Raw genomic sequence first — 11,638 nt, forward strand, 5'->3', positions numbered from 1 at the left:
ACAATGTGCCTTTGCTGTAGTTGTGAATCAGTTAAAATACCTTGACAAAAACATAATGGAAAACTCTAATTGGTGTGTTCATATCACAGTGGGACAAATGAGTGTTTTGGAGAATTCCCCTTGGATCTGTGAACATATTGTGAGCGTGGTTAGTGTTTAAGGGCTTCCCGCTCTTCCACCTCATTGAGCTGGCAGACAGGCCTGTTTGTCTCACACTGGGCCCTGGATGAGTGACCTGTTTCAGCAACAATCCTGTGTTTTTAAAATTAAAATAAATAAATATAACCACACAGAGATGCTCCAAATCTACATGTACAGGGACTGAAAAAGTGGCAGTACTTCTAAAACGCTGCTGTTCGGGTTCTGACTATAGAACCAGGAAGTACAGACACATCCGTCTGTGCTCAGGTCTCTGCACTGGTTTACTCTGGCTCAAAGCAGAAGTTTTCAACCTGTGGATACGGAAAGTATTCAGACCCCTTTACATTTTTCACTCTTTGTTTCATTACAGCCAGTCTGAGGTCCTGAGCACTCTGGAAGAGGTTTTCTTCCAGGTCATCTTTGTACTTATTGTTTCATCTCTCTGCCGCATCAATCTTTCCTTTAATTTCAACCGGTTGTCCTGTCTCTGTTGCTGAAAAACACCCACATAGCATGATGCTGCCACCTCCATGTTTCACTGTTGGGATTGTATTGGGCAGGTGATGAGCAGTGCCTGGTTTTCTCCACACATACCACTTAGAATGAATCCCCAAAAGTTCAATATTGGTCTCATCAGACCAGAGAACCTTATTTATCATAGTCTGGGAGTCCTTCATATGTTTGTTGGCAAACTCTATGGACACCAGATTAGACCCAAGGTGTAGGCTGTGCAAAAGGGGCCCTGAGACCATCCCACACATAACTGCATGGAGCGCCATAACCAGGGGACTGGCATAGTGTACAGAAACATCTGTCTAGAGTACGGGCTGGAGACCCCAAGGACAAAGTGGGAAACATCTCCAAAGGTGGTGGAGAATGACCGAGCCAAGGTCCTCTGGGACTCTCAGATACAGACAACCCGAATGGTAATGGCAAACCAACCGGACATAGTGGTGGTCTCAAGGGTCAGAGGAGAGCCGTGGTCGTGGACATTGCAGTTCCATGGGATGGAAACATCCGGAATAAGGGACATGAGAAACTAGAGAAATACCAAGGCCTCAGAGAGGAACTGGAGAAGGCCTGGAGCGTGAAGGTATCGGTGGAGCCCGTAGTGATCGGAGCACTTGGGGCAGTGACCCCCAAACTGGAGGAATAGTTTGGGCAGATCCCTGGAAGGACGTCGGAGATCTCGGTCCAGAAAAGTACAGTGCTTTATTAAATACATTATTAAATGTATTTACTTACCTGATTGTTTAGGGATTTGTATGTAGCCTTCTTGTTTTGAAATATTATAAGCTTTGATAAATAAAAGCATGTTCGAAATTTAATTATGCTTTTTGTTCTTCTTGCAAACAAAATGTTCTGTAGCGGTTGTATTTTTCCCCTCGCAGATTTAGCAATGTCTCAACCGAAGAAACAGATGCTTGTTTGAATTTTATGACATTTTTAAGACATGTCTAAAACAAAAATAAAAAATGTTCTTGGACATTCACTGAGATATTTATTTTTTATGTTGTTTTCTTCACAGAATAAATCACAGACATGGAAAATTTAATTTGTGGTGAATGACTTATGAAATGACAACAGACGGCTTGCAGTTTTTGAGACTGTGGTTTGAGCCACCAGTGTTGCTTTAGGCCCAAGCTGGTTCTTGCAATTTTTCTATGTTTTACTTTATAGTCAATGGCACTACCTATGACTTCCTGTCTGTGTCTGGCTGGCAGTGCAGGAGCAGATGGAGATGTGACTTCACGATGTGTGCTTTGAAATAGACTCATGTTGGAGACAGAGCGTGAGAGAATCTCGTACACACCTCATAAATCTGAGCCGTGAGGGAAGGACACTTTTTTCTCTCTGATGATTACATGATTGCAGCTAAAATGTTACACGTTTAAATGTGCACTGTATAACTTTTCTGCTGAAGGGGTTTGCCAACTGTTTGTTTGCAGATACATATTATTGCTTTGCCAAGAATGTGCAGCAGTAGGACATTAAACTTGTCAATACCACATTAATGTAACCTTAATTAGCCTTTATTAAGCAGGAACAAGGCTGACTTCAAAACAAATTGATTCAGGCATTAGGGCTAAGGAGTTAGGGCACAATTCGAATCTATTGGTTCATAATGAATTGAGTCTTTGATAATGCTTTATTAAGGCTAATAAAAGTGGACCGGTATTATTATAAAGTGCTAACAATTTATTTTACATCAGATCAATTACAGGTGTTTTAACAGCAAAAACCACCAAAAAACCCTCAATATGAGCTGGAACACATCTTCACAGATCGGTAACCTCATTAATAAAACTATCCGTGAAATTCTTACTAAAAGCACAAAACACAACCTTCATAAAGCTCCTCAAACTTGTCAACTTTTCATTTGTCTGAGCTCAGATCTCCTCGTCTCTGAAAGCCCTGGCGCGCAAATTACAGTACAAATTTTTACATTAAGTTGTCTTTTTTATATTTTAAAAAGTCACATGCATAACATTTTTGCACGCTTTATAAATCAGACCCCTGAGCTGCAATTTGGCCTGACGGCGTTACCGGCTTGTCTTTATGGTGATAATATGGTTATAATTAAAATTGACCATACTGTACAGGTAGTGGACACTCCACCAGAAAAGTTACATAGTGTGATTCCCTGTTGTCAAGAAGTCTAAGAATCAGCATATATGCTAAATTCTGACCATCGTGAAATTGGTTCCGGGCTCTGACGATTTGCTTTATATAAGTCCTTAATGCTTTTCCCTCGCTTTCACCCGATACTGTCCTGTTGAAAAGAGCCTTTAACCTGCTTTGACTCCAGTGTACTTTACTACAAAAATATAAAAATATTAAACGTTTTATTTCAGACAGAAAATATATACTTTGGCCAATGACTGGAGGGTGATTACGCTTTGAAATTCTTATTTGGCACCAGCTTGTCCGTTTGTCATGACAAATGGGAGATAAATTTTGGATTTCGACATTCTAGTCCTTTTTGTTATGATAAAATACTCCATTCATAAGTCAGATGTGTCATTTTTTTTTTAAAAGAACATTTAAAAGTGTAAATGGAAACAACAGCCGAGCGATGACAACCCACTTACCTCTCCAATATTTCTCTAACAAGTCATTTCCATATATGTGCTGCCTTTCGGTATTTTCCCGTGCTAATGTCCTGAAATGTCATTACAGAAGCTTTATGACAATCTAAACCGCCAGCCCGAAGTGAGAAACTCTCTGCATTCTCACCCACTTAAGTGCTATGTGAGACAGGCCCAAGCAGAAACAGCTGCCGTTTGACAAGAAGTGCCATGGAAAATCTCACACTAATGACACAGAATTTCATCTTCACATTCAGACTCTGCACTTACACTTTGGTCTTTGGGCAAAAGTTAGTTCAGCTGAAGTCCTGGTCATTTATCTGTTTCCAAAAGTGGTTCAGAAGTTGTTTTAATTGCACAGTTTTTCCCATGAACAGGCCAAAGGCAGTGGAGTTTTAAAGAGTTCTGTTAAAGTCATCTATTGCTGGCGAGGGCGTGCTCGGAGCTCCCGTCCTGGAATGAGATGGTCAGGATGATTATGTGCTCATCCTGGTTTCCACTTGAGTTTAAATTTCCATTTTCCCTAACCCATCTCGGGCTTCTGTCTTGTCACAATGAGGTCTTATCGTTTGAAAAAGCTAATTTCTTTCAAGCTCTCACTCTGTTAACTACTTGTGAAATTTAACTAGGGCCCGCTTTCTTAGTTCGTTCATGTTTGCTTTGAATTGGTTTCTGTCCTTCACTGATGGCAACTGCAGGTTGTTAAGTGCCTTGAGAAATGGCTGTTGCACTGTTTTTAGCAACATGACAAACAGGTATGATTCATATTGCAGGCAATTCAAGAATCCAGTGGTTTATGGACTTAAAAAGCACACAGGAATGCTTGTTGTATTGAATGTATTAAAACAGATCACCTATTTTTGAGGCGGACAAACAACAATATTATTCCCACAGTTAAAAGATTGTTATAGTTTATGATCTGAGAGAATAAAGGCGCACACCTTTACCTTTGCGTTGCAATATTTTTGCTCTAATGCCATTTGTTTGATTTGATCACAGTGCTAATGTGTGTTAATACACGCCTTTGAAAACTGACCCGTGAAGGCTGTGAATGAATCAAGACTTTGGCTTCTGTGAAACACTGCAACCAAAGAACTGACAGGAAAGTGTTTTTATTAGGACAAAAACGACTTATTCTTTCAAAAAATATTGACCAGACCATAAATAACTAGAATTTGCACAGGGTTTTTATATTCTTGGATGTCATCATTTACAACCAGATGTTAGACTAAGAAGCATCTGGAGTTTCTTCAGACCACAGCATGTGGCTGTGTGATTGAGTATAAATCATTGTCACACTCGGCACTGTAAGAGACCACCTGAACTCAACTCAGCACAAGACTCTCAAGATAATTCACTGGTGTTGAGATCACATTTACATTATCTTAATGTCCAGATGTTTAAATTGATCCCAAAAACTATATATATTTATATTGTTCACGTGACATAAAAACTTTACTTAAATTCAGTATCAGATGTTAGATAGGAGTTGATTTGAGCTCTAAAACATTGTCCTGGTGATCGGATTATGAATGAAAGATTACATTGACATGATGCCGTAGCCAAAATTTACGCGGATCACACAGTAGTTTGAAAACAATTTAAATGGGACAACAGTAATCATCTTAAGTTGGACAGGCCATTGGTACATAATCAGTAGCCACATCTTTCATTTGAAGGAAAAAGTCAACTATTCAAACTTTCATGCTCTATCATCTCTGCTTTTGACAGCTATGACCCGTCTGTCTCTCAGTGTCCCAGTGTGACAGGGGCTGATAGTGTAAATCTGTCATTGCACTGATAGAGAAATAAACAGTGGTTAAGTCAAGCAGAGGACAGAGGGAGCCTGTGCTCTGATGAGAGGAGCAGAGCAGCCGCTGGCAGCACTACAGTGGAGCTGTCTGGGACAGCGACTTCAGGAAGAAAACATTACGTAAAGGCAGCAGACGAGAAAGGTCATTTAAGATGCAGCCGAGACGATCCGACCAAAAGAACAGCACAACCACAAACTACAACAAATGTCAACTATGTTTTTTTGTTTCGCACTTGAAGGTACACTGTGTTACCCCCCCTGCTGGTTCCCATAGAGATGTTATTGATTTGAATGGAATCTTGCACAGTAAAGCAATAAAGTTGATAAGACTGTTTAGAAGAAACATTTCACCAAAAAATGTTTTACAGAAAGGATACATAGTGGACCTATTAATATAGGGACCTTTGTGTTATTAAATATGTGCTTTAAATTTGTCGGATGTCTTTTATTGCCTTTTTTCTTGTCCTGTTTTTTTATGTTCCCTTATATATATTTAAAAACTGAAAAAGAACCAATACATATAAACTTAACCGTTTCCAAAAGCAGCCACACCTTGACAACATTAACCGCAAGCAAATTCATCTGCATGTGGCTTCTCTCCTGGAATATATTATAGTGCTACTCCGATAGCTCCTGGTCATGGTGAGAATTGGTCTTTTATGTTCATTCACAAACATTGCCCCGGGACACACGTCTCCATAGTAACGTTTAAGCATGTTGCATCATAATTGACTGAGGTCTTAGCCTGTTAATCTAGGTAGCCACAGCAGCATGGATGTCTGTTGATATTTAGTCATAGTCGCGTGTCTGGTGCCGTGTTGGTGCGAGTGAGTCAGCAAATGAATTCTGGTTCTGAATTGTGCCGATTAAATGTCAGGTGAAACAACAAAGTCTGTGTTTACATTTAATAGGGTTGAAGAGAGGACCGTGTAAATGTGTACGAGTGAAGGGGACCAATCAGGTTTCGAGCACAATACTTTGCATTGATGATGGGAGCAAATGTAAGCGTGGACAGAGGCTGCGCACGGACATACAGTGACCTATTCATAAAGACCTGGAGAGGCTGGAAACTCCCTTGTAACAGCCAAACGCACACGAAAAAGCACACACAATTTACAAGCACAACTGCCTATCACTTTATAGACATTGAAAAATCTGCAACTTCCATAAATTTGCCTTGGCTTTCTTGTCTGACATGTAAAGCTTCATATAACATTACGACTCCGTTTCCTGTTTTTGTATATTCGGCCACAGCAGATTTATTCCTGGGTGTGGTTGGATTTGCACTTTGCAAAAACTATGAAAGACTGACTTCGGTAGACTGGTAGTTTTTAAAAGGCCTAGTTCATGAAGCAATAAGACCATCCATCATTGGAAGCCTAATAAAAATATTCCCTGAACTGCACCTCAGAGTGGCTTTATTTTGGTAAAACAGAGCCTTGTAAACTGAAAAGGCAATACTATAGTTTCTTTTAAAGGATTGCAATACTTGATTCTCCTACAACAACAAGAAAATAAGGGAGGATTGGGTGGACAGATATGGGCTATTACAAATAATACTGTAATATCGCAATCATTGGAAATATGTTAGTTGATTTTTTGGCCTTGACTAAAGTAATTTGATTAAGGCAGTGGTTCTGACCAATCTGGTTGTGTTCCAAACCTGAATATTTATTGTAAGCGAACCACTTTTTACTGAGTCACAGATAATTTGACATGAACAATAAATGCATCATCAAAACAAGCAGTAATTTAAGGACAATATTCAGCCACGGATCCTCCTGCTGACGGTAATGGAAGGGGACATGGTTTAATGTAAAGAGGAGGTGGATAATTTGCTGTGGTGATAAATTGTGTATGAAAAATTGTAAGATAAGATGAGAAATAATATTCAATACAGACTAATTACCGGTAAACATGAAAATTGAGCAACTATCTGGACAGTTTTGGGCACAGGGGCCTGTTGAGTTTCACAGCTGAGGAAGAACAAATACCCAGACAAAGTGGCAGAATAAAAACTTGCGAGAACAATTTGGAGACCACTTGATGTGAGAGAGTGGGGACTACGAGAGGATAAGATGCAAAGAAGAGGAAATTAGAACAGCGTGTGACCACAAAGCGACCATAGACACTTTAATATGCTCCAATAAAAGGCATGGGAAAAGCCAGAAAAACAAAAGCGTTTTTTGGAAGTGCCTCTTTCGCAAGCAACCTGGCCCATGTCTGTAACTACCGGGACAGGCAATAAAGGTCGAACTCAACTGTCATTCATCAAATATCCTACTCTCAATTAGTGTGGTTGTTGCTCTTGTCATCTAATCCTCAAACCCCCTTTTAGGAATCTGAGGAATTCTTGAGGCTTGTTCCAAAAAACACATTGTTGTAGCTAACTGCTGCATGCATAAATACACTTAGTGGAAAAGGATGCCGAAATGTTTAAGCTATGTGCAGACAGTGGAACAACAATGGAATGACTGACAGAAATAAATTACTTCACGGCAATAGTGGGTCAGTCGTGTAAACTTGTGGACGAAGGAGTCGAATATGAGCCCAATTTGTGAGTGTAAATGTTAATATCGAAAGTGCTCCATTACACATTGTTAACTTTACTCATGTTATTAAGCTCCTTTGGGGGAAAACTCCTACACATAAAAGATCTCAAACCCGGGACAACTATGCTGAGACAAGCGTTAACTACTAACAATTAAACCTGCAGAACCACCTTTTCAAACTGTTTTTTTTTATCTCACAAACCGTTTGGAATATAAATGTATTTCTGGATGCGTGAACAGGTTTAGAACAGCCCTTTTTCACAACTAGGAACGTACAGCAAATCCTAGAAACACTTACAACTTTTACATCCAAGTTCACCATTTATCAATATTATGTTGGGTTATTCCTTGTTTATAATCTCTGTAGCAATGGTGTAGTCCTACTTTACACCTGGTGATTCTCAGAAAGCCAAATCTTTTTATGTGGCATTTAGTGTAAAAAGAGGTCCACAGGAGTAAGCGAAATGTTATAGTCAAGACATAAACATATTGCAGAAATAATATATACATGGTTATTCTTTTAGCTCTACATGTATTTCTTCAGGTAAAACTTTCCTTTGAAAATCAACACACACAAATATCAGCCCTGTGTTAACCAGTACAATCGATTCACACATGGATTTCAGAGTTTTAGAATGTTTCAATGTACGAATATAACCCTTTTACCAACCAGCTCGCTACTAGTAAAGAATAACTATTCACCTTTTTCTGCCCCGCCTACTTTTGCCATAGATCAGCACTTCCATTGTAATGGCACTTCCAGTCGAGCGGTAACTCTGAGAACGAGGAAAAAGTCTGTGAAGCAAACTGATTTGTGTAAAATGTTCAATGTTCATGTGACCAGATTCCCTGGGCAGCCCGAAAACAACTTTTTAGTCTGTGTAGAACTTATTTTCTTTCAAGGTCGGCAGCCCTGACTAGTACAAGCGGAAGAAGGATTACGTCGGATGGCGGCACTCAGGCCAGAATAAGGTGAATATGATATAGACTCCTTTAACCATGAATTACCTTAAAACGATGGTAAAAGAGACATTCCAACGTGTGAAACTTTTTTTAGGGTAAAAGTATGATTCTAGCACTTAAACCAGAAAACAAAAAGGATTCCCAGATATTCCCCCCAAAAAATATATACCGTATACAAAAAATAGAATGTACCTTTAAATATGAATTACGTTGTGACTATTTGCAGAGTGTTAATTCTACAGTGTACAATGGAGACTATCACACACTAGACTCTTGTTACGCTTCTGTATTGAATGAATGAAGAGTTGTAGCTCAAATAACATTCACAGTAACAAAAATACCCCAGTCATTGTTTAGTACTTGAAGTGCTCTTTTGATTGGTGCGCTTTGGAGCACAAATCCATTTGGAAAACACTTGGTCTTACCAGTCCTCACGGCCAGACGGAAGGATGTTTGAAGATGGGCGCACTGAACCCACTCTCCAGGCCCTCATCCTCTTTCCCAGGGCAGGTGAGAGCAGAATCAGAATGCATATTTTTACTGTATAATAAACTATAAAAGAAATAAAATGAATTCACAATGCCTCAATCTATTATAACAATGACATGGTATACATTCTTGTATATCAAAGAAATAAAAAATATCCTGATATACTCAACAATCAGGTTATTACACAAATAATACTAAGTGTGCATGTCTTCAGGATGCATTCAAAAAAGACACGCAAAGTGAATGACAAGCGAATGAGAATATCAAAGGAGTGGGCTTCCTGGACGTGAGCATCTCTTACCAGAAACGATATTACCAACAGCATCTCTAACTGGATAATTGTATGATTATTACTGTCCAAACTAAAATGAGAGAGGATTAAATTAAAGAAAGGGCAGCAGTGGTCAGAAGGAAAATGGCACGAACAACAACAAAAAAAGGAACAGGGAGGAGCACTGGCCCGACATGAAGGGCCTTAGAAGATTTCAACATGTTTCAGGGATTTTCAGATCTTTATAGAGAGCAATGACCTTTAATGTGATACAACAAACTGTGTTGCCACAAGAAGAGGCACGCAAATAACAGGGAAATATATCAACTCGAAAGATAACTTGTTATTTAGAAGTAGTTTAGTTTTTTTTAGTTATTTAATCAGCAAGTTAGACATCAATGACTCTTTTTGTGAAAAAAGTTAATTTAGGCTGGGAACATCCTGTAAACTGAAGAGAACAAATTTGTTACACGGTACAATATTTGTTGCAATTCTGAGGTGAGGTTAGTGATATTCTAAGAAATCCTACAATCTACAGTATACTTCAGTGTAATCCTCATTTGTCCAGGAACGGTCCATAAATGTGATCGATTTGACTTTTTTTGTCCAGTCTGTCCTTATTCCTGTAACCTGTTACCTCATCTTTGACTTCAGCTTTGTCCAATTCCAGTATTCTCCAGCGTTCAAAACAAAAGGCCACCAAAAACATGGCAGTAAAAGTCTATTGCTGACCATTTGAACCTGCCTCCGAACGCAAGCTGTGTCTCCAGATGTTCATTGATAAACTATGGTTCCTTTTTGGCCCGAGATCTCGTGTGGGACCACAATAGTCCGCCCTCTGAATGGAACCACGACAGAGCGGCCTTCTCCCCAAACCTCAGCGCTCTTTGAACCTCCACAAGGTTTAGAGTGAGACTCAAGCGCTCGCCTCATAATATGGTCACTGGTAAGCCACGAGCGACCACACTGCCCTCTCTGATGTTGCCTTCAGAGGCACGCTGCATGTGGCTAATGCTCAGGGCAGAACACAGGCTGTTTGTCGTGTGGCAGGTTGCGATGGGCGCATGCTGCAGAGTCCGGGAATCCCCTCACTGAAAAAAATGACATCGCCACAGTTTCCCAATCATGCACGTTTGAACAGACAGCACTTCAAATGGTTCTTGCAAGTTGTTTTTAACTGCTCTAGTTAGTGTCACTTCTATCTTTAAAATTAATTACCCGGATCCAGGAAATGAACCAATAAGTTATCATGCAATGAATGAATGAATTGTTGTTACAAAACACAATATACCAAGAGTCAAACGATTTTGTACAAGTGGGTGGGAAGAATAAAGTATTTAATCCCACCCTGTGTATTAATGTCCTTTCTTTATATTTCTTCCTAAACGTTATCATGCATTGTTTCAAATCTGTGTAATTTCATAGCTTGACACCAGATATAGAGATATATAAGCTTTTCATTGTTGTCCGAAACTATAACTCCAGTAGGTATGTACCATAAATAATATTAAAGTAAACAAAGTACATCAGATTCATAGTTTGAGCTACAAAGAAAACTAGATTAACTCTCAATTTAGTTGCATTTATTGTGGTTGCACCGTGACATCCCTATTGATGAATTCACAAGGACCACAACTTTGAATCACTTTTAGATAAATATTATGTATTGAAATTAGACTAAAGGAAAAGGGGCAGTGACAAAAAGTGAAGCTACTATGAAGGATGTTGGCTAAAACACAGGAGAGAGAAGTAGCTATTCTAGCTGTTTATTATTTCAGATTGAATGTTTGACGGTACAGAACTGTAGCAGTGAGACATTCTGGACTGCTTAACATCACTGTGTGAAACTGTTAGGCCACAGTGAAATTCATGAATCATTCAAGTCCCTGGTACAGTCATCCAACAGGAACATCCTGCCTGGTTTATTTCACACATTCATCTAAAAGACTGACACAGCTGTGCGTCAGTGAATCCTTCCCATCCATCACTGTGAATTTGTGCTTTTACATGTTCGAGGAACCACACCCCACTGCCCCGCTCATTTCGAGAGATATTGTTGCATTATGACATTTTAGTATTGCAAAAGGACACTCCCTTTTTGTTATGGTGACATCCTTTTGTTGCATAGAGCATATAAAAATTTCATAGGATTGCATCTTATCTTGTCTCTTAATTAAGTTTGGCTGGCAAGTCACTATTGAAACCAAAACTAACATTCATAAGTCATTATATCATATTGTTTTGTGTAGATTTTCTCACACTCCTCTGTCTATATATATATATATATATATATAGAAGAATAGGAATAGGAATAGGAAAA

Source organism: Eucyclogobius newberryi, unplaced genomic scaffold (genome assembly GCF_026437365.1).
Source record: "Eucyclogobius newberryi isolate DKJ021-1_F unplaced genomic scaffold, fEucNew1.0.hap1 SCAF_3, whole genome shotgun sequence".
Lineage (NCBI taxonomy): Eukaryota > Metazoa > Chordata > Actinopteri > Gobiiformes > Gobiidae > Eucyclogobius > Eucyclogobius newberryi.